The 25,726-nt window shown below is 29.6% G+C and overlaps 1 long non-coding RNA gene across 1 annotated transcript in view; it reads left to right on the top strand.

Annotated features, from left to right (window-relative positions):
• The first annotated feature begins 9,651 nt into the window (after positions 1 to 9,651).
• LOC129963511 (uncharacterized) overlaps positions 9,652 to 25,726 on the top strand; it is a 58,099-nt gene continuing 42,024 nt past the window's right edge. Inside the window, exon 1 of the long non-coding RNA XR_008783982.1 lies at positions 9,652 to 9,942. This is a non-coding gene — a long non-coding RNA (uncharacterized LOC129963511). The remainder of the gene's footprint in view (positions 9,943 to 25,726) is intronic.

The following is a 25,726-nucleotide window of genomic DNA, read 5'->3' as shown; positions in this document are numbered from 1 at the left end:
TGTGATATGGAGCCCCAAAGTCTGCATAGATTGTTTTGTTACGAGTGAATCAATCAAATCATTATGTTGCAATCGATGAAACCAATTATTGCATATTTTCATATTATTCTCATAGATGAAAAATGTCTTTATTACTGGCCGCCTATGGGTATAAGGTGGATCACCGAGACTATTATTTCTGCTTATATTCATCAATATATCATATGTAAAATTTGATTTTCACTATCCCTCCTCGACAATATATTTCTAAGCGTTTAATTCTAATAGATAAGTCGTATTATTACAATAGCTTTATTATTATAATAAGGAGTATTATGCAATTATATTAATATAAGCACACACCTTATCATTTATTATTTAAATGGACTTTTATTTAATGGACTTAAATTTATTATGAGTTGAATCTCATAGCATCATTGTTCTATTAATTATTCAAATGCCTTAGTAATCTATTTCAAACTGCACACTGTCTTTTGTAATAATGTAATTTCACTTTCTGATTCCTCGTGTAAATAATGTAGATAATTAGTAGAATTTGCTTTCCTTAGTTTTAAACAATGGAAGGAATCACGTGGGAAAATATATAATGAAACAACAAAAACAGTTTTAATTTCTGTTTAAACCATGGGATTTATTGTTGAAAATGGAGACATATTTTAATAGAATCTTAAATATTTAAGAAAAAAATGTAGAGAAAGTAAATTGTCATGATTAAAGACATAAGATTTTGAGCTTTAATGGTATTAAAATTATTTTTATATAGCAATAATAATATTGCCAACATTTTCATTCAAAGGATAACTCGTTATAATTTACGATATGCTCAATTTTGGGACCCTAATCCCAATACCTTTTAGAAGAAAAATAATACTTGTTTCAATTACAATGTTATTAAAAATTATTACAAAATTAAAGCCAGATAAGAACAAAGATAATATTTTTAAACAAAATTATCAAAATATTGATTAATTAGTTAATAAATTGCCGCATTGAAAAACGGCAGTCGACTCTCTATGGCCGAATGGTAATAGCACTAATCTCATATTCAAGAGATCGCAAGTTCGAATCCCGCTAGAGACAATACGCTTCACAGTTTGTGTAAATATTTAATTCCTTGATTTTATGTTTTCCTGTATTTCGTGTTCCAGAAGATTCTGGACCTTTCTTTAGTTTACCAGATAAGTATTCTGGAATTTTCTTACTGTCTCCAGAAAAGTATTTGGGAACTTTTCCTGCTAGTATAAAAGCAGAAGATTTGTCAGTCACTGTGTTCTGAGTTCAGAGTTGAGTTAATAAATAGGTTTAGCTCTACTTCTTGTGTGTGTCATTGAGTTCCACACTAGAGTACCTACGTGACAATATGATTATCATGTATATGGTAGCTGATGCTGATCAATTTATTAATTTTTGAATTTAAAAATAAAAGCTAATTTTAGTTATATAAGAAAAGGTTATGAAGAATCTAGGCATTCAAGCCAATTATTATAAGTAATTAGTTTACAATTAATAAATTTTTAATTTTTCTCAAAATGTGCACTTGGTTCTAACTTCTTTTCACAAGAAAAAATAAGGGCTAAAATATTGTTTCGAAATTTCCTGGGTTCGTTTGGATAGTGGGGGTTATATGGTGTGAAGAACGCTCAATCACCAGGCGGCAGTAGAAAATAAAAACAACGACGTTTATTTACACGAAGACACACAAGACAGCACAAAGACGACAACTATATATAGCACAGAAGACGATTATCTTCAGCCGAGACGTGCAACATACAACAGACTCTACTGAAGACAGTAGCACACAGTTTAGTTCAGCACTAGCTTAACTCCGTCGCTGCTCCGCTTATCTCTGGAAGGCCAGCTCTTTACCGTCAGTTCCGACTACTCTTCGACTCCACTGGTCCACGACTCAATTCACCGTCAACTCCCCGGCAGCTGCAGCTCCTTTTATAGGTCTCAGGAGGTGGGGCTAGAAACCTCTCAACCAATCAGGAACGTTCGAGGCGTAACTCGGTTCCTACTGGACGGATCGGGAAAATTTTCGATGTTTCGGGTGTAATCTATTTTGACGCCAAAGTCACTAAATTCGTCGCCAAATGGTTGCCAAGTTTGTCGCCAAGCTCTCGGACCTCCTATGGAACCAACTATGCTGGGAAGCAGCATCACAGGTTCGTAACAATATCATTTCACTCTTTCAAGATCGATCTATATATATTTTCTCAGAAGAAAAAGTAAAATTAATTTTTAAAAAAATGGTTTGCACATTTAAATTTCATCATTTGATGTTATTTTCGGTCATTTAATCATTTTATGTTATTTTTTTTAATCTCAGAATTTCACAATATTAAGTTGAAATTATCGTATTAAAGCATCTATCATACATATTGATTTTTTGTATTGTATAAAAGCATCTCTCAATGCTTTTATACGATAAAAAAAACTCTTGAGCCATAACCTCATAAATGCTAAACAAGATTTTAAAGAAATTATCATTAAATGCTTCTAATATAAAATATATATTTTTATATTAGAAGTAAATAAATATTATTTTATATTAGAATATTAATATTCCAATTTAAGAACAATTTACATCGCAAGATTGAATTAATACAAATAACTAAATGTAAAACTTAAAGCGCCTTATTTGAAGAGCATAGCAGTAAAATTGTTTGGGCTTATATCAATTCAAAATTAGTTACCCTTTTCACAATAACTCCCAACCACAACGTTATAAACGTTACTAAAGCGCAAATAAATTACATCTTCAGAGCAGCCGAATAATTTTCAAATGAGCTATATAGCCAGAAGGGGGTCTTGGTAGGGTCATAAAAATTAAGCGGTCTCTAACGATCTTTGGAGAGCTCTTCCCTAATGCTGTAAAAGAACACTGTTCTGTGAAATATTTTTCCCACGATTGTGGAACCTCATAAAAGAGATGGAAGAGTTGAGTTGTTTTCCCGGTAAGAGCTGTAGAATATGCAGGGAAGTGATTTTATTCCTTCTTTTCTTTTCATTCCACCCTCTGCTTTCCTGGAATTCTTCCATCCTCGGATAAAAGCCTTCGAAAAGGAATTTCAATGTCAAATATGCACCCCTCTGCTTCACCAATCACAACGCTGTCTTAATGCATAAACTATCTGAAAAGTGACAGAGAGCGCAGGGATATGACACTGTACGAGAATATTGCACTTGAATTCTTTTGGTATAGTTTGCGAACTTTTATTAAGATTAATGATAAAGATAAATTTATTTAATTAAATTTCTATGTTAATTGGCATTAAGTGGTATGCGACTTTCTAGATGGCTGAGATGTTTATTAATAATAAAGATTGCGTGCGCGTGTGTATCTGTAGGCACTCTGCAAGTGAAAGCATTAGATTTAGAGCTCCCAAAATAAATGCAGATATACTTCGGAAAGCGGAAATATTCTTCATTTATTTAATTAAATTTGTATGTTGTTTGGCATTATGTGATATGCGACATCCAAAATGATTGAGATGTTCACTAACTATAAAGACATGCGTGTGTGTAACTGTAGGCGCTCTACAAGTAAAATCGTTAGACTTAAAGCTCCCGAAATTGACGCGAATATACTTTGGGAAGTAGGAATATTCTCTCGGATCGATTTGTATGGAAATTTTGATTACAATTTTAATTAATTAAAAATTAAAGGAAATTTTAGCATCTTTCCTCAATAATTCTAGATTTTTTTTTAATTCCTGTTGCTTTCACCATTTTAAAATTTGTTTTTTTTTTCATGATACTAATTTAATTGTCGTGCAAATGAAATAAGATAATTTTAAATGCCTATGTAGTACAGAAGATACATGACTACGTTCGTGAGGAATTTTTTTTTGAAAAACGTTCGAAAATTGTTATATTTTTGAATACTTGCAAAAAAAAAGATTTGAAAAAGCATCCATGAAACCAAAATATACCAGTTAAGTGCGAAAAGTTTTTTTATTGGAAAAAAGGTCTTTTATTCGGCTAAAAAGAGGTATAAAGCAAAACTCCTCTAGCTTAGAGGTCTATTAAAGGATTTCCTTGACATTTTGCAGAGAGCTTAAAGAATATATTATCTACTTATTAAACTTTAAAATAAATAGTATTTCTACCATTCTTTAAATATTGAGGTTCAACTGATAAATAACACGAAATTTTCATTTTTTTTTTAATATTGTGAAGCACTAAAACAACTATAAAATATCTCTAAATGAATAGATTACTTATTCTATACTTATGGAACTGCAAAACATACTAAGAAATTACTTAGTATGTTTACAAATTGGAACAAAAAATATGCATTATATTTTAATTTAAAAAGTGTTTCGTAAGAAAATTATATCATATTTTATTTCTAAAAATAGCATCTAAAGATGTAAAATAACATTAAAACGTATGTACGTGCAAATATAAAAATAAGTGTAACTTTCCAAAAAATAGACGCAGAAACAAAATTCGAAATGTTTTATAAAGAAACTTGTTTAAACCTTAAAAATATTAAATAAAAAAATCATAGTTTAGCAGGAAATAGACTTTTCAACGAAGTCACCTACCATAAGGAATAAAAAACTGAACTTGTAGTACCACAGAATTTAAAAGCTAAATTAGCCGAGCAGTGAGATTTTTAATAACACTATAATTCGAGAGACTTAAGGCGTGATAATATTACGAGGGCTCATATATATAAAGAGAATAAATGGTGTTATGTTATTAAAATAACAATAAAATAATAATAATTAAAACAACAAATCTGTCATAGTTTGACGATTTAAAAACTTTTCTTGAAGGAATCATGAACAATAAGCAATGCATAATATATTTAACTGAAAGTAGGCAGAACCAAGATTTCCAGCGAATCAGATGGTCGCCAAAAGCGGCTGATGCAAAACAAAATTTATAAAAGGTACCTTTCTTTTAGATGAAAAGTATAAAAAGGGAATAGACTCAAAATTGGCTATAGAGGGGAAATAAGCTCAAAATTTCTTCAAAGTGCAGTAAATTCATAATTTTCCTCTGGTGAATCCCCGTTTGTTTTTTTTTCTTTTATTTTTTGTGACAAAATGTTGTAAAAAAACTTCAAGTATCGTTAAATATTAAATCGATTCAAATTATTTTAGTAGCAAGGTACCTGTGTTATTTATTGGGTACATGAGTCTAGCGCCATAACATCAAAATACCGTTAAAAACTTAAGCTTCTGGATAGTGTATAGAACATTGCACGTTGTCTTTCGAGGTAATGTTAATTCCTTTTCTTATCCTTCATTAAATTACCCAGATAATAAGTAGAAATGATCTTCCTTTACTTTCAACAACGAAAGAAAATCACGTGATTAAATATTTTTTACAATACTTTTTATTGCAACTGTGAAAAGTGTTGTTGAAAATTATGCAAAAAATATTTTTTTAAAACAGCTAAAATTCAGCAAAATCCTAAGATCATCTTAATTCGTACCTTCTCCAGCAAAATATTTTCAAGCTTCAAATTGCGATAGTCATTTACTCATACTATTATAAAAACCTTAGCCCGTTCTATTCATTTCTGCATTAGGTATCTTTTTAATTTTCTGGCAGCTCCCGTAAAATTTGAACTTTAAAGTGATTAAACTTCCTTTAATACAAAAACATTTTTTGCTGAAACAAGCATGTTTTTTTTAATAATGCAAGACCAGAAAACAGAATCGTTCTCTTATGTGCATTACAGAATAATTTTCATAATTTATGAAATATTTCAAAGAATCATTCAATAAAAAAAATTCTCCGATTCATCATAAAATAAAGTTTTCACTTTTGCTTTCAAAGGGATTTAAATGGCATAAATAATAATACTTTCATTTGTTTCACTCAATAAATATGCTGCAAGAAATTATGGAGTCTAAATTTTATGCAGTTCTTAGCTCCTAAGAAATCATATTCTGCCGAATATGCTTGACATTCCAACTTTTAAAAAATAAAACGGAAAAAGAAAAAAGGAACTTTTCTATAGTCTGAAATCAAATCTGGTCTAATTATGAAGTTTTGAATACTACAATTTTAGGAAAATCTACATTTCATAATTATAAACCAATCAGACCCGTGAAAATTCCGAATATTGATAAGCGTATTTACCATAAGCAGTGGCTGGAGTGGTCTAAAATCACACTTTTTTATAATATAGAAATATTCAAATTTTCATAACTCAATCAGTGGATGATTCTTTTTATTAATTCGCCTTTGGCGCCTGGATAGTCCGCTGGAAATATTGTTATATTTATTTTTCCTTAAATGGTATAAATATAACTTCATGTCATGTCTCCGCCAAATTATGAGTTTTAAAAGTCATGTTATTTTTATTTTCTTTTACGTATGCTTTGTTTATTTTGCAAATGAGCCTTTCAAATGGTGATCAGTCTCATGACCTTATGGCGAAATTAATAAGGATATATCGGTTCATTTAACTTCTAAAATTTGTGATATTGTATCGTTATTTTTTATATATCTCATAAGCTACACTGATTAAACAGAAACATTGGTCTTTAGTTTTCAACAACATAAAAATAATCACGCTGTCAGATAGTTAATGAAACAATGAAAACGGTTTGAATTTCAGGGAATTATGTAATTTATTACTGGAAATTAGGGTAAAAAAATTCTTTAAAAAAATGCCAAAGTTCAGTAAAAATTTTCATGATTATTAAATTGGCATCATTAAAAAATAATTTTAAAAATTTTGATTTAAGGCAATTTTTTAATGCGATAATGTTTTTGGACGTTATTACGAAAATAACACTAAAATTTAGTTTAATTTTTAATGATTTAACATTCTAATTAAAAATTCAAAACGATCTCTCCGAGGTGCAGAGAAATATATGTGCCAAATTTGGTAACTATATGCCAAATGGTCTAAATGGAACGCGCACATACACACATTCATCTTTATTATTATTATAGAATATTATTTAGGCTTGATAACTTTTAAGGAATCATTATTATCTGTGAGAAGAACATTCTCTTTTTTTATTATCTATTTTTCAAAAAGAAAAAAAAAATGCTTGATGAAATGAATTATAAACATTTTTAAGTTATCTGTTGAAAAACAAATCCGAAAAAAGTGGTGATATTTCCTAGAAAATTACCAGAAACAGTAAACAAATTATAAACCATTCTTTTTTACTTATCACAACCATTATCAAAGTCCATTATAATTTTGATATTATCAAGAGTTTTCTTCAGAAATATGTTGCGTCTTGGTAGCTCTTGTGAAATTATCATTATCTTTGAGATTTATATTCTGTACATCTTTTTTGAGTCCCTGGTTGCATTGTTTCGAAGTATTCTTCAAGAATGCAGTGATCTAAATAAAGAAAAAGATTTCTCGACGTTTGTTACCAAAATAATAATAAAAAGAAAACTCTCGTTTAATTTACTAAAATGAAATGTATTCCCTACTTCTTTCGAACGAAAGATGCTATCTCAAATTGCATTTTCCTAATTTTTATTTTTGTTTGCTTTTACAAAATAATGTTGCTGAACTGTCAGTTTGATTTACGAAGATTACTTTAATTTGTATTTGCCTTATCTGTGGAAGTAGCTGATTAAATGCAGTAAGAGTATGCAAAATATTTTTCGAGTAGTTTATAAAAGTAGTGTCTTATACTGAATTTTCTATCATTGAACTGCAATTAGAATAATCATTTCATTCTCCAAACATTTGCCTTCAGAAACAAATAAGATATATTTCTTTATATTATTTTTTTTATTTTTTATTTATTTATTCTGCAATTTGAGGGAGAAAATTTACTATTCCTTGATTTCGAAAAATACATTTTCAAAATTATGTCTGTCTGTACATCTAAATGTCTGTGAGCACGATAACTCTAACTATAACTAAGCTAAACAGATAAAATTTGGTATATGATCTTTACATCAATTTTGTAGATTTTTTTATCAAACTGAGAGGAAATCCATTTAAAAGCAGTTTATCTATCTCGCTGTCCGAATATAAATTTATACAATAACTACAAATATAAAGGAACTAAATTGTTAATACAGATTTAATATATAAAAGGTAGTTTTCTGTCAAAATTTTAAATTAAATCAATCAGGAAGCAGACTTTCTGTTGATCTGTAATTTCACTAGTATGTGCATGAGATAAATCAAAATCGTAATGGTTTAATTATATGAAATTTGATAAATGTTTTCCGGCTATAATTATAGATTTGTATCAAATTATACCTTCAATCTGTCGGAAAAAATGCATATAAAATACAAATTAAATTTTCTTGTACTATTAATCACATGCCAGGGATCCATTTCCAAAGCAAATTGCCAAGAATGATTTAATAGATTTAGTGAAAATACTAAATTCACTCCAAAAATCTGTATTTCGTTACTGTTGTCGTCGATACCATATAAGGCATTCGTTGCCTCAAACAAAATCCACAAATTCACAATTCAGGGAGAAGGGGACAACACATTTATCAGAGAATATGCGAGAAAGTTTTATGGAGACCACTCTTGCTGGTTTGTTTTGTAAACATCAACAAAAATACAAATAATATCAATACCACAAGACGATTGCACTAGTTTCTTTCAGTAAATAACTTGCAAAGCATTTACTTCGATATTTGAGTTGATAATTGTCATCTATCTCCAAGTCATATTATATAATAATTGTCATATTATCTCTAAGTCATTATATAATAATTATCATATTATCTCGAAGATTGTCATATTATCTCTAAGTCATTATATAATAATTACTAGATTATCTCCAAGATTGTCATATTATCTCTAAGTCATTATATAATAATTATCATATTATCTCTAAGTCACTCTATAATAATTATCTTATTATCTCCAAGATATTATATAATAAGATGTATACGCTATCTTGTGAAAAAACTAAAATCGTTTGGTAGAATTTTAGTACATAAAAATGCGACCTGAAAGTTATATGGACTAATAGAAGAATAATTGATTAGTTCCTCATAGAAGAGCGTTAAAAGACCCCCCCCATTTGAAAATAGGCTACTATTTATCACATATTTATTGTTTTTGGCATATTTTGAAATCCATACTATTCCGATTTGACATCTTTATATTTATAGATTATTTTTATCCATATAAATGTCTGAATAATGACGTTTTCGTTCTAACAATTTAGTGTTTTAGAAGATTTTTAAAATAATCATATTCGAATGGTATCTTAATATAAATCACTGAACATACGTAAGTGCAATTTATTATTTACTTATCTTCATTCTAATGATATCTTTATGAATTTAACCAAAATAATTCCAAGTCATTATTCGAATTCATTTTTGTTTAGCAAAATTCTGCTATGTTCCAAAACTTTTAAGTGGTATCCAGCTTTGTTCTCCCTGTTTTTTTCCCCACTCAATCTACAATTCCACTTTTCTTCTCAGAGAAAAAAATACAGTTTTCGCAAGAGAAGGCTAGATATTTGACTTTGAAATTCCTGTTCGATGGCTTTCATTCAAAGATGGAAGGAATTCCGGGAATGTGCAGGGCGGAATGAAAAAGAAAAAAAGAAGAGAACCCACTTCGTGTATATTCTACAGATCTTATCGGGAAAATAACCCGACTCCTCTGTTGCTTTTTGATGAGATTCTGCAGTTGTAAGGAGAGTATCTCACTAGAGAAGTGTTTTTTTAACATTCAGAAGGAGTTTTTCCAAGATTGTTATGGGCCTCCTAATTCTACAGCCCATGAAAGCCCATTCAAAAAAGGATGCAAGTTATTTACTCCTTACAAATATTCATAACTCTGTGGATGGGAATTGCTATGAAAGACGACAATTATTCTTGCATCGATACATTCCAAAAGAATTTTGATGCCGTAATTTTGAAATAAGAAGCCATAAATTTCGGATATATTTATTTGCATCAAATCAACTTGGCAATGTAAAATGTTTCCGAATTCGAACTCTTTAATTCGTTTAAGTAAGTAACATTTATTGTCAACTTTAAATAATCTTTTTAGTACTTATGAGGATATTCTTTATGATATATTTATTATATAAGCCATGAGAGGATCTCACAATACATAATTTGAGCTCAATATTGTGTAATTCAATGAAATTGCGGAACTCTAAAGAATCTCCAGTCCCAAATAATTAAATTTAAATGCGTATATTGCTTTTCTGTTTATTTTTTTCTTTCGACATATGTGGATACAGATATTATACAGGATGTAAATCATTTGCTCCTTACAAATATTCATAACTTTTTGGATCGGAATTACCATGAAAGACGACAATCACTTTTGCATCTATCGATATATATCAAGAGAATTTTACAGCCATAATTTTCAAATAAGACGCCATAAATTTAGCATTTAGTTATTTGCATTAAGTCAACTTTGCAATGTAAAATGCTTCCGAATTCAAACACTTTAATTCTTTTATGTAATTAAAATTACTTGGTAATTTTTTAATAATCTTTTTTAGTACTTATAAGGATGTTCTTCAAGATATTTTTATAATATAAATAATGGAGGAGGATCTCACAATGCACTATTTGAACTCAATATTAGAAATCCAATAAAATTGTGAAATTCTAAAGAATAACTAATCTCAAATAATTAAATTTAAATGTGTATATAGTCTTTCAGTTTATTTTACTTTTTTCTTTTAGCATATATAAAAACAAATGTCGTACATCTATAAAATGTTAATTTTTTTCCTTTTTTTTTCTATGAGAACAGAACGGACAGAATCAAGTGCATATTTTTGAAAAAAAATCATTAAGTGTAAATTAACTGTCTTTGATAATCAGATTAAATTCCAAGATTTTTTATTGCGTTTTCTTATGCACTAAAATTAGTTTCTAATCCTAAATTAATAACTTAATCAACCTATATGATCACAATTACTTTTACCACCAAACATCAGCTATTTAATCAGCAATTCATTGCTAACTTTGTTTAAAATTGTGATCTTCTTTAATTTCCAGATTCAACTTTGTAAACCATGCTTGAAATCAAATCGTTTCTTTCATTAATTGCAATTTAACTAATTGTTTCATTTTATTTGTTATCTTATGGTTAACACTAGTCACTTCAGGCGACCAGCTGGTTCGCAGGGAATATTGGCTATATTTGATTTCCGATAAATCGTTTGGATATAACTTCTTTTCCATGATTCCGACAAATTTTTTGTCATTAAAGCCATGTTATTTTGATTGTATTACTTAAGTTCTATTTATTATGTACATGTAACTTTTTAATGCCGATAGTCCCATAACATCAGGGCATAGTTAAAAACGCAAATATATGTATCTTCTAGATTTCCCGTATCTTAACTTTTTTTATTTGTCTTGTAAACTACGCAGATATTTAACAGCTCCAGTCTTATTTAGCTTTTAACAAGGGAAGAAAATCAAGTGATTAACTATTTGATAAAAACTGTTTGAATTTCAGGGCAACAATGTAATGAATGCATTTTTGTAATCTGTGTAATCAACAATAAATTCTGTTGTTGGCAAAAAAAAAATTTTTTTTAATTTCAAAAAATTAGAAATTAAATTAATATTACTACTATTAAATTAATATCATTAAAAAACTTATTATTTTTAAAATGATGAAACTGTGCAAAATTTTTTTAAACAATATTGTCGTAAAATATCACGGAAAAAATGCAAAATGGATCTTTACTTTTAATTAATTAAAATTCTAATTAATTTTTTAAATCGTCCCAAGGCACATATTTCCAGTCTTCAAAGCATATATATGCTAAGTTTGGTAGCCGTAGATCAAATGATCTGGCCTGTAGAGAGCCAATACACACACACATTTTCATTTTTATTAGTAATGGAGATTGCTCATGTTTGTTATAATAAATTATTCAACTGTCATCCTATATTATTTGTCATCTCAGTATTATAATATAAAATTCTTGATTTATTTTTACAAAAAAACTTATCAAGGTAATTAAACATCTCAGAAAGTTTTAAAAGTAAACCCAGGATTATGTATTGATCTTCATATTCGAACCATAGTAATTTTGGAAGGACTTATTTGAAGGGACAAGACCAAAGTTCTTTCTAGATAATTAAACGAAGAAATTAGTAAAACAGAATTCCAACTCTCTTTTAGAATTTTAAATTCTGACTTTTGGAACAACATTATTTCATTTCTTCATCATTTAAATTGGGAATTTTAAAGTCAACACTGCGTAAAGAAAATATTTTTAAAGTTATTTATAAAAAGTACAATAGCACATTTTTTTTTCTTTTTTGATATTCCTCCAAAAAAACTATTATAATCGCATTATTTTAAAGATCTAGATAAACATATACATGGCATTTCAAGTTATCAAATTCTTGTCATTTTCAAAAATTAAGAAATTTTTTAAAAAAATTATTTTGACGAATTAGATAACAAAACATTTTTATTTTATACTCATCTGCTTGGTAAGAAATCAAATCAAATTTCTAACATTTGATAATAAAAAAAAACATGATAAACATGGAAATTTCGATTTCTTAATTATTATTGTTGTGCCCAAATTGCATTGTAAAAAGAAAATGATGGCCTTCTCGATAGTTTTCAACAAAAAAAAAAAAAAAATTAGCTGCGCTTCGCTAACTCTTAGAGAATCTCATTATCTGTAAGAAGAATATTGCCTAGATTATTTTTGCAAATCAGGATTTTCTTTCTCAAAATCTTCAACGCTTCAAACAGCAAATTCTTTAATTTAGGAAAAGAAAAATATTCCTCGTCTTTTAATAACAGTGAAATAATAACAACAAAATAGATTAATAACCGAAATAATAATAAACTCTAGTTTTAAATTGCAAATGTGAAATATATTCCTTTCTTCTTTTGGAGGAAAGATCGTTTCTTGGATATATTTTCAAGTGTTTTTCCTTCAGAAATGCTCCTGCTGGATTGTTAGCGGAATGTATAAAGATTACTTTAATTTATATAACGTATTTGCCTTATCCAGAATAGAGAGTGATTAAATGTAGCGAAGATTTTGTTCTTCCTTCAAGTATGTTTTTATTGTAAAAGAAAATATTTTTCCTATCTGACAAAACAGTTAACAAAAGAAGTGTTTTATGCTGGCACTGCCACTGAATTGCACTGCCGGAATTTTTTTTAAAAAATTTACTCCATCCACCAGATACTCAGTAAGAACAAGAAAAACAAAATTATTTTATTGTTACTCGGCATATTTACAAAAATCACATAAATCTTTATGAATTCTTAAAAGCTTTTTTCCATTTCTACAAAATTTTTATTTTAAGTTCAGTTTCATTACGTAAAAGAAGGCATTGCTTAAAGTTAAAAAAATAATGAGAATTTATTATAATGGAAAGTAAGCATTTTTTGTATTTTGAAAATAGAAGTGACATAATTCTGTCATATATAAAATATTACAACGAAAAAATAAGAAATTTAAAAGCAGTTAGTGCTCCATTAGTTGTAAAATATTTTTATACATGTAGTTTATTTATTCTTATAATATGACTTTAAATTTTATATAGTAGTTGGTGTCTTATTTTCCCTTTGATTTTTATAGATATTTTTTTTAACTGACTTTTCCCTTCACCGTGTAAGCATAGTTTCGATATAAATATACTAATTTTCATGTACTGTGAAATGCACATCATGTTCATTTGGAATTCTTTTAAGAATTTATTGCTTTTCTCTGAAGAATTCTGAAGGAATATTTTCATTTTAATTATAAGGTACTTCTGAAAATTTCAGAAATTACATCTGGCTCTTTTGTTTACTAAAACAACATTTTAATAAGCATCATCAGATGTATACACAAAAAAAAACAATTGTTCTTTTTATCATTTCACGAGATATATCGAGATATATTTGTGAGCAGTCTTAACAGAATTATTCCAATTTTATACTCAATTCCGTTTTGAAAGCCCATACATTTACAGCTATTCTGCGACCACTGCGTGTTCGAACTTTGTTCTTCTTTTCTTTTCCGCCGATCTAATATTCCACTTTTCTTCTAAAAGAAAATATGATTTGGACAGATGGAGGTTAGATTTGTGATTTGGAAGCTCCTGTTCGACGACTTATATCCAACGAACGAAGGATTCCAGGAACATAGAAGGTGAACTGAAAACGGAAATAAAGATAAAATTTCTTCTTGTATAGTCTATAGGTCTTAAGATAAAACTGAGGCTCATTGTTTTTATGTGGTCCTTCAATCGCAAGAAAAAAGATATTCTACTCAAAATAACTCTTTTGAAGCCTACATTGGAACCATTTCTGGCATCATAATGGGCTACCTAGTTTTTACGATCTACGAAGACCAACTGAGACTGTTTCGTAAAGTAAAAAAAATATTTTGGTATCGCAAGAACGATATATAAATCGAAGATTATTTGAATCTTCCTTTGAATGTTTTTCCTTTGAAACTAATTTATATATTTATCTTCAATCTGTCAGCGTAAATATTTATTCATTTTTGAAGATTTATCACCAGTTTATTATCAACATAAATTAAGGGTCTTCCAAAACTAAGGCAAGAAATGAATTTGCCACCATTCGTGAAATCAAAGTTGGAACCTCATTAAAAAAATCATTTGACAGCTGATAGTTCAGGGTAGGTAAAAATGGAGCGTTACACGATAGAACAACGTGTTTTCATTGTTGAAAAATATTTCAAAAATGATGAAAGTCTGGCGGCCACAGTTCGAAAAATTTGAAAATTGTCCCCCCCCCTAGATAGTGTGATTTAACATCATTGAATTTCTTTTATGGGGTTATTTGAAGTCAAAGGTCAATGCCAACAAACCTACAAGCAAACGTGAATTGAAGGAGGAAATTGTTGCATCAACGAAATTCAGCTATTTTATGCAAAATAGTTAAAGAAAATTTCGACAAAGGGGTGCGTATGTGCCAGCAAAGCCGTGGAGGCTATTTGTTCTAGATGTTATTCCATGCATAATCCTATCCTGTGTAATTTACGATTTAAAAAAAATTTATAAGAATCCAAAGAAAAAAGCGTATTTATTAATACGTTGTTCTACCGTGTAACGCTTCACGTTTACTACCCCTAAACTATCAGCTGTCAAATGGTTTTTAATAGGTTTATAAACACTTTATTGTACGAATGGTGGCAAATTCAAATCTGGCGTTAATTTTGGGACATCCTTTATTAGAAGAAAAGATTTTCTATATTTATTATAAGCAGTTTTAATGCATGAAATACATAAATTACATACAGTAAGTAAAATTACACACAGTATTCAGAATGAACAAAATAATGCAGAAAATAGCAAATAAAAGTAAATATCTTGTTCGGCATTCATTTTTTTTTTTTTGAGAATTATATAAATACGATTTTTATGCAGTATTTGTCTGTAGTTTCGTTTCATAATAATACACATATTTAATAATTTTTTTTTCTATCTTAGTTCATCCCTTTTTTTCCTGCTAATTTGAAATTCCCTTATTTTCTTGAAAGAACAGAGTGATTTAGGCAAGAAGAGACTGGATATTTCACTTAGAAATCTCTGGAAGAATTCGCAGAATGTAAAAGATATAAAAAAAGCGAGAAAAAAATCACTTCTCTTGTATTCGACTGTTCTTATCAGAAAATCAACTCTCAACTTTTCCATTGTTTTCATGAGTTTCCGCAATCTCAAGAATATTTCATTTTAAATGGCCCTTTCGGATAGTTCATGTTAAGCTTTTCCAGAATCGTAGAGAGTCGTCTAATTTTGTGACCTTCAAAAAAATACCCCCAGGATATTCTGCCCATTAAAAAATTCTTCGAGGATCTCTAGGAAAATAAAATTTATTCGTTACCTATAACCGTCTGTATTTTTAAAGTTGGAAACTTTCTTGAAAGGCTCAAATTTTCCTTTACATATATATTTGTAAAAAAGAAATTTTAGTTCGCGTTTATAATACTTAATGTGACCAATTTAAGACATATGTTTTCATGCTGATTTTTCAATTTCTTAGTTCATACTCTCCCTATATATATATATATATTTATATATCTTGTACAAATTTTCAATCGTTAATAAAATACTTTTTATTCATCCACTCGAATTCAAATACACTTTTTTTTAAACTTGTAGTGGATGACATTTGATGTTAATACAGTTTTTTCAAAATTAATTAAATTTAATTAATTTTTAATACTTTAAATAGAGTTTTAGCAGTTTGTAATGAAAATTGAAATCAACAGGCAGTAGCTCAATTGGTATAATGCAAGGATTTCAGTATTTTTCACGTGAAGGTGAAAAATGCGAATTCAAGGAATTGACTTTAAAAATTATTTTTTATATTATTTGTTTACAACAAAAATTGACAAAACTACGCAGATTTTAACCACAATTAATGCATAAATAGAAAAGCAACTATTTTCAAAAGATATACCAAATTGTTAGCAAATATTTTCAAGACATATAACAAATGCAATTCGCTTTGTCTGAGTTTCCATTCTTGCTAGCAACATCCAATGTATTTTTTTTTCTTTCTATATCTTTACTTTTAATAAAAGATATACATTATTATCGAAATTATCTGGGTAAATCATTATTTTTATCGTCTAAACAATTAAAATATTTAAATAGTATACTAATAGAAAAAAATATGATTAATGAATTCTGTTTAAAAATTCTTAGAAAAGGATAAAAAGATATCAATACTATTGCTTTGATACAAGCCAAAGGGATCTTCATGACTTTGAAATAAAAAACTCCAAATTCTGCTTTATCCTGCTGTTTCAAATAATTTTAAAGAGCATAATGTGAACAATTTTTCAATTTTATATTTGCGTTATTCTAGAACGGATAACGATGATTTATTCCAAAAGAAAACTTGAAACACAGACAGAACTTCAGTTTATCGCCGACAACAAATCGTTAATTAATAAGAAGACTAGCAAAATAGCGCTTTGTGCAAAACAACTGGAGAACTCGCTCCAATCCAAAAAGAGAATTCCTTCGACTCACTTCGCTTTAGCTTTTCCAATTTTTATAGTCTCCATGACAAGGTATAGAAGCTCTTATAAGGATCTACGAATTCCGTCTCCTAAAAAAGATATCGTTTTAATTCCTGTATTTTCGAGAATCTTCATTTTTGCCACGAAACTACAGAACTACTAGAAACTACGAATTCGTTGCTAAGACTGAGTTAAAACTCTCTTCCTTACTTTAAGATTAACTGCTCAGGGAAACAACAATACAGATTCAGAGCAGTAGATTGTAATCAAAAGATGCTTTAATCAAGTACTGATTGATATCAAAATGCATAACCCCTGCTAAAGTAATTTTCAGATATTTAAATTAGTAAATTTCATTTTGGATAAAATCGATAAAACTCTTTATTCATATCAAGTTATGTTAAAAATTTTAAAATACTAATATTAAAAATGACGAACCTTCAATTATAATATAATTGAATGAGTATTTAACCATAAAGACATACAACCCAGAATATTAAAAGTTTTCTTTTTGCGTATAGTAAAAATTGGTAAGGAAATTTTGTTTTGAAGTTGATATATATACAATAATATTGTTTTAAGAACAGCTTCAACTCCAGAAATTAAGTTTATCCATACTATTTCAGAATTTAAAGTAAAAACATTGTGGATTAGTATTGATTTTTAAAGATTAAAAAAACAAACAAAAAGAGATTTTGAAGAAATAAATAACGAACTCTTTCAGTCTATATTTATCCGCTTAAGTGGAAACTAAATAAAATCGCTGATATTCACATTGAAGATTCGTAAAATATGAAAATATGATAAAACTCCCTTTTTTAATTATCACAGCCGTTCGCGAATTCCATTGTAAAAGAGAAATTTTGACATTCTCTAGAATTTTCTTCAGAAATGTTGTTTCGCCTCGCTAACTTTTAATGAATCATCATTATCTATCAGAAAAATATTCCCTCAGATGTTTTTGTGTCACGAGCATTCTCTTTCAAAACATTCTACTCCGCTAACAGAGAATTGAACCACCTAGGAAAAAGATTTCTCGTCGGTTGCCACCGAAATGATGATAAAAGAATCTCTGGTTTAAATTACAAAGATGAAATATATTCTCTTCTTCTTTTGAACAAAGGATCTTATCTTGGATGATGTCTTGTTTTTTTTTATAAAAATGTTTCTGTCGGATTGTTATAAAGATTATTTTAATTTACGGGGCATATTTGGCGTGTCTTTAGAATTTAGTGATCAAATGCAACGAGAGTTTTGCTTCTCACTTCAGTTTGTTTTTGTAGTAATGGGAAATATTTTTGGTTCAGTTTATAAAAGAAATGTTTTATACGGATTTTTCCGTAACTAAATAGTATAGAAGCAATTAAAATGAATAATTCATTCTCCGACACTTAGGTGGAAAGAAGAAAGGGACATTATTTAGTTGTTGCTGGAGTTATTCACAAAAAATAAACAATTCTAAATGATTTCCAGGGAACTTTTCCCATTTTCAACGAATTTCTTTTCATTCTGCTTTGGCACAGAAAGAAGATTTCCTGGGAAATAATGAAAGAATCTTTTAGCAAACAGCGAGGAAATATCTGTTTCTTTGTTCTTTGTTTTTTTAACGAGAAATGTAACAGCTTAATTTTCTGTTGAATAAGATACTGCGTCAAATTTAGGATATTGCTGAAATGTATCAAATGTACCATTGTTGTCAAAGTATAATCCTTGTTAGGAGCACAAATTATATTTTTTTCACGATATCTTAGAATTTTTCGACAGTAATTTTTTTTTTTTTTTTTTTTGCCGATTTCCCTTGTTATGAATACAAATTATATTTTCATATAATCTTAAATCTTTCTAATCTTAAAAATTTTCGGCAGCAACTGAATGCCATCTATTTCTTTTTTAAAACTATAGCTCGTTTTTTTTAATTTAGAATTTTGGAAATAATATCTATAAATCATTCCATACAACCTTGAAAACGAAAAATATCTTTCAAAACATCCTGCAAGGCAGATTAGAAATAGAACTATTAAATTTGTTTCATAGCGAAATTTCACTAAAAAAAGGAGTCTTTCAAGAATTCCCCATCATTTTAACTATGCCTTTTTATTAAAAATTATTCAAAATGTTAACTTTTTTTTCTCAGAAGCATCGCATCATATTACTGCACAAAAATTATTTTTACATCATTTAAAAAAAAAATACATATCTTTCATTGATACAAGTGCTTCATATATATATATATATATATATATATATATATATATATATATATATATATATATATATATATATATATATATATATATATATATATATATATATATATATATATATTTAAATTTTAATAAATGTTTTAGTTTTTGGGTGTATTCTATGACAATACACTTTATTATTTTAGACAATGGATTTATATTCCTCACGGTATGACTTTATTATATACGTTTTTTATGTGTGCATTACCAGTGCTGTATTATTAAGAATACGCTTTTAAAAAATAAGATAAATGTAGATAAATCAAGCCCAAAACGTTATTTTATTGAGATCTGCCACACTAAAAGTTCACCTCTCTTTAAACTTTCCTTCTTAAAACTTATTGAAAATTGATTGATTATCAAGAATATAATTGGCACCGCGGAAACACTAACTTTTTAAATGTTAATTGGACATAAAAATTGTCTTGCTTATTGACAAACTGTAACCACATGACACTGAAAACATGGGAATATAAACAACAAATATTGCTCTGAATTAAATATCGTTACAGAAATCCTTCGATGCTTGTACAGTGAATGAAATGCCACACGATTTATTCTACAAACGTTTTATTCTACAAGGGTTTGGAATTTTCTAGAGGAATCTCTAAATCTCTGGTACTAATATAATAGAGGCAAAATTCATAGGATTTGTCCTATTTCTCATTTTTGTCACCAAAATTATTTAAATATCTTGCTAGTTAGAAAAGTGTGTCGCCAAAGTCAGTAGACATTGGCGACTGACATTTTCCTTTCAGCAACCGTTAAGAATCGTTGCAAATCTCTTTTTTCAACTATAACATTTACTTGTCAGGAAAACTGTGATACATATTTATAACAAGATTTCCTTGCTTTCAGCAATTATTTTACCTATATTTTTCACATAGACTCATGTGGTTACAATAAAATAGTAACAGATACTGTCAGCAAGTAATTGGGTAACAGATAATTAAAATATAATGAAAAAATTATTTTTTCATAAAATAAGAATCGCGCAACTGAAGCGTTTAAAAAGAAATGACTGCTGAGACAAACTTGATGTCCAAGTATAATAAAGTGCCCATAAGATACAAAGTATAAGATCGGCTACGGCTTCCTCTAGCGGCAGTTAATTTTCCTATCTTGAAAACGTACAAGATACGCGGGAAAAGTCAAATACGAAATTGTAGAGTGTCTTCAATTTAGGACAATAAGACACCTTTTAGCCCTAAAGTGTAATGGACAAAGCGTGCAACACACACAATTTTTTTGGTCACAATCTTTTTCAACAATCTTTTTACAGTTAGAAATAAAATAAGACAATTAGTTATTAGCAGATACTTTCATTTTTATCCTCTTTCGAAATGCTCTCACTACTGCGAAGGCATTTATAGTTCAAAAGCTAAACTTTTCTCATATTGTGTGACTTGGTATGCTACGGATTTAGAAAACTGCGATCAAACAAATACGTGTTTTATACGTCTTATTTTCGTGATTATTGCTCTCAAAATGATTATCGCACTAAATCAAAGACCATAAATAATTGTATCAATGACTTTTTTTATATATCTTGCACCTTTCTCACTCAAACTCTTGTTGTTTGCTGGTAGGTTACTCTGTAACTGATCTGATTGTCATTTTGCTATACCTAGCCACCAAGTGTGTTCCAATAGGTATCGCCGCTCTCAAGCTAATGTTGATTAGAAGGACTTTAGTAGATACCTTGTGTGTGTGTGTGTGTGTGTGTGTGTGTGTGTGTGTGTGTGTGTGTGTGTGTGTGTGTGTGTGTGTGTGTGTGTGTGTGTGTGTGAACATTTTAACTCCGAAGTACGATTTTCGCGGATGTTTTTATGTCATATTATATAGACAACTGATAGAAAACATAGAAAGCAGATTCATTTAAATTCATATTTTGCTCCTTATCAAATAACAGGATTAAATTTTAAATAAATCCTTTCCATATTAGTAGTTTAAAAGCAGTAAAGCCAATATTCAAGATGCACAAACTGTTAGCCAAAGGCGGATTGTAATACAATAATCCTTAAAGAAGAGAATTAGATTATTTCCTTATAACGTTACAATCGAACTCACATTCCAAGCCTAGCCTCAGCACTAAACTTTAAATACAGCATTTCTGCCATGAAAGAAGATAATTACATCAACTGTGGAGTAACTGATTTAGCGTTTCTTATGCATTGTGTCATAAATATGAGTGCCATAATCTTTAGGGGAAATAATACTAATTCTTTGATATATGCTGTTTGAATATACAGCATTACTGAAAAAGAAACAGCAAAGTTAAATTACTTATTTCTAATGAATGACAATTTCTGGTAGCATAAGATACCTCATTGGATAGAGAAAATTCAATTTTATTCTGAGAATTCAGCATGAACACCATTAGTTATCCAACGAGCACTGAATCTGAAATCCATTTCTGGGTACATGTGAAATAATTGGCACTTGATTAATGACTTCACTGCTTTAATAATTCGATTTTTCAGATAGTGAAGAGTAGGAGACATATGCAGTTCATATACTCTGTCTTTTATGTACAATCACAGATAGGCTATACTCAAATCTAGTTCGGATGCACTTCATATTTTCATTTGTTATGAAGGATATTACTTTTCCTTTGGTATATGCAACCATCCCACCTTCTATGAATTCTTAGTGCCAATTGTAAATCTGTTTATGTCGAAATGACTCTTTTTTCCTCGCCTAATCCTTGACATGCGAATTATACACAAGTACTCTAAAATCGAATTTGAATTTTGACAGTATTTTTTCGATCCATTGAAACCAAAATCTGACAATGAACTAAAATTATAGTTTCAAAGTGTTTTTAAATTCTAGCGTTTACATACAGGCAGCCGGCGTCCTGGCATAGGGGTAGCGCGTCTTCCCCGTGATCTGGGAGTCCTGGGTTCGAGTACCGGTTCGGGCATGGTTGTTCTTCATCTGTTCTATCTGTGAGATGAGTGAATGTGCCCCCCTGTAAAAAGGGGCTGTGCAAGCGAATGTGATGCGTGAGTAGCGAAGACGTACTCTTGGCCCTAGTTGGCGCTACTTAAAAACAAGAGACGCACCCTCGGCTTAAAATCACTGACTTCGTCAGCGAGCTTGTCCATGGCAAGTGCTATTAGAAACAACAACATACAGGCAAACGGGCAGACCGACAGATGGCCAATCGTTTGATGGGTTTGGTACAGTATTTTATATGATTCTACATTTTAGATACGATGTCCCAAATTTCATTCATCTAACTCTTTAAGTTTCGTGTTTATAGTATTCACTTGCACTCAGACAACGGTAGATACTTTCTCTGAATGGATTTCGTTCGAAATTTGGTAGATCACAAATCAAATTACGCTGTAGTTCAAAGCGCTTCAGAGTTTTCGTGCTTGCAGACAGACAAACATAATTCCAAAAATGGGTTTCCTGATTTCAGGAAGGTTCGAAGCATGCAAATTCTCAAGCATCTCGAGTTCGAATTTTTTTTATGATTACAATACATTCTCTTTATACAATTTCATATACTAGAAAGTAAAAACTATTGTTCAAATATCGCAATGGCAAGAAAAGAGCAAAAATGGCGCCCAGAAAAAGACAACGAATCATATCACTGATTCGATCAAAAGGTAGTCGGCAAGTTAAAGCATAATGAACAAAAATGAGTGCTTTCCCTGACTGTTATCGCTCTCCATCCCTGATGATATCCTTCCCTGTCACCCACACCCTGCCGCCACCACCTGTCACATTAAGATTAAAAAGGAAAAACATCTCTCAATTGCAAACGATGTCTGAAACTCTTCAAATAGCTCAATCAACGTGTGAGAAGGGCGGGAGCAGCCCAAGACAGGGGCGACAGGTGCCTTTTTCGGGAGTGTTCTCTATTTTTAGAAATCGTCCCACTGCGAGATCGATGTTGGGATGCGTCTCCGTTGTCATGGCGACTCTTCCGCTGTCGTCCACGTGCAGCTCCTTTGCATTCTGTGCTTTTCTCAAATCGTTTGAAGTACCCCCCCCCTCCAATTGTTTCCGGTTTCGGGGCTTTGTTTCGCAAACGCCCCGGCAGACAGAGCGCCGTTTACCTGGAAATAATTGCATCTTTTATGGGGCAGGCGTCTTCGCCGTCCTATCGTAATTAACGCATCTCATTAGCAAAAGGCTCTCCCTGACGGCTGAGGCTGGTTTTCCAGTCTAGTTCGATTTGTCTGAGCATCGCCTTCAAAAATGCCGTGTTTAAGAAAGATTTGTGCCTCTAAACTGTTTAGGGGCTTTTCTTTTGGTAAGAAATGTGAGATACGAAGTTAAATATTTTTCGATTGGAATAGTTCATACAGTAAACACTTGTGAAAATAGTTACCCCGTGATTGTTCTTAATATTTTTTTTCTAGTCTTGAAGAATTGCCAAAACTTTGAATTGATCATTAACCATCTGAAAGGAAAAGGCATATATCCCTTTTTTTTAACAAGGTTGTTGAAGGAACAAGTTTAAAATATTTATTTCTCATGAGTAACAATAGATAAAGGCACATGCGATGTATCACTGGATAGAGGAGAGTTCAGAGTTTTATTCATTGTTTTAAGATAATCCCAATAAGAAGAGTGCTGTTGTTTGTTTGACAGAAAATAACGATGCTTCAGAAAAGGTCGTTTCGCGCGTTGTAGAATGCAAAAAGTGAATCCTTTGTTACATTGCAACGCTTTACGAATTTCAAGATATTTGTGAAAATAAAAATGAAAATAATTGCACACTGTTCTTAATATTTTTTGTAGATTCGATTAACGGCAAAGAATCAGAATGGACCATTAACCATTTAAAAGGAAAAGGCATACATCCCATTTAATTTAGAAGAAAACTAATACTGGGTTATTGAACTAGGAGTAGATTTAAAATGTTTATTTCTCATGAGCAACAATAAATATAAACACATATGATGTATCATAGATTAAAAGACAAAGTTTTATTTATTTTATTCAGACAATTCCGATAAAAACAGTGCTGTTTGTTTGTTTGTTTGGGTGTAAATTGCGATGCTTTAAAGATCGTTTCATGCGCTGCAGAATGCAAAGAAAGAATGCCTTCTTGCATTACAAGTTTTCTTTGTAAATTCAACGAAGAGTAGCCATGTTATAAACATATTTACAGTTTGTGTTAAAAAAAATATTCGTAGGATATAATTGCATATATAAAAACATTGAATGCCTTCTTGCATTACAAGTTTTTTTTTTTTTTTTTTTTTGTAAATTCAACGAAGAGTAGCCCTGTTATAAATATATTTACAGTTTGTGTTAAAAAAAATATTCGTAGGATATAATTGCATATACAAAAGCATTGAATGCCTTCTTGCATTACAAGTTTTTGTTTGTAAATTCAACGAAGAGTAGCCATGTTATAAACAGATTTACAGATTGTGTTAAAAAAAAAAGTATTCGTAGGATATTTTGCATATACAAAAGCATTGATTGACGTGGCACATCAATAACAATGTTGAGCGTATTCGAACTGCTTTCGAACATAATTTTGGGAAGCCGTGGGGAATTCACGGTTCAGTTCAATGCAGAGAAAACAAAGAACATGGAATTTCGCATCAATGGTATGGTGTGTACTTAAATCCTGTTACTACTTCGAGATCTGAAAGATAGAATTACTACAACAATGACTTCCTCAACCTAAAACCTATTACTTCATGAATGGTAAGCAATGGGCTTTCGATTCAAGATCTGTTGCATAACAAATGAAATGCTTATTGAATGCATATAATATCACTACGAATTTTTTTCTGTCTAGTTATTTATCGCATGTGCCTCTATCTATTGATTTTCATTAGAAAAATATATTTAAAATAACTTTTTGAATATCTCTGTATTTGATTTATATAAGCTTTTTTGACAAAAACTGTAGAAGGCATGTCGCATAATTTTACAATCTCTCGCAAATATATATACAATATCCATAAATTAATAAAAAGCAAAAAAAAACAATAATAATCCAATTACTGACTAATTTTTATAACTTATTTTCAAAACACTTTTTAAATACTATTAGTGTCAGTTTTCTCGTCTATTGCTTTAAATCTCAATGATAGACTCCAAGCTTCAGAGATTTTCAAGTAAAGTCATACATTTTTCAAGCTCTGTGTAATGAAGATATAACTCAAAATAATTACAATATAATCCTGCAAGAAACCATTAATTTAGTATTTAATTTTGTCACTACTTCTGCGCATAGTAAAAAGCACTGATTTATTAAATAGTTGTTGTTAAACCAGAGTGTCTAAGAAAATGGTTAATAAGGTTGTAGTCCAAGGATGACCATGACTTAAGGGAGTTAAAAATTTACTTTTTTTATTTTATTTTGAATTTGAATTTATTTTGAAGTTAGATATCTGCCAAATTTATCAGTTGTGAATCGAATGTTCTGTTTATAGAACTCCAAAATTCGCATGCATTCATTTTTACTAGAAGTAAATAATAGAGATAGAGTTGATCTAAATACATAAAATTTGTTGACCCGAAAAACTTTTTTCTTACTCTATAGAATAAAAGACATGCTTTTGGTATAAAGAA

This window comes from Argiope bruennichi, chromosome 3, assembly GCF_947563725.1.
Source record: "Argiope bruennichi chromosome 3, qqArgBrue1.1, whole genome shotgun sequence".
Classification (NCBI taxonomy): domain Eukaryota; kingdom Metazoa; phylum Arthropoda; class Arachnida; order Araneae; family Araneidae; genus Argiope; species Argiope bruennichi.
This window is presented reverse-complemented; position numbering and strand designations above follow the sequence as displayed.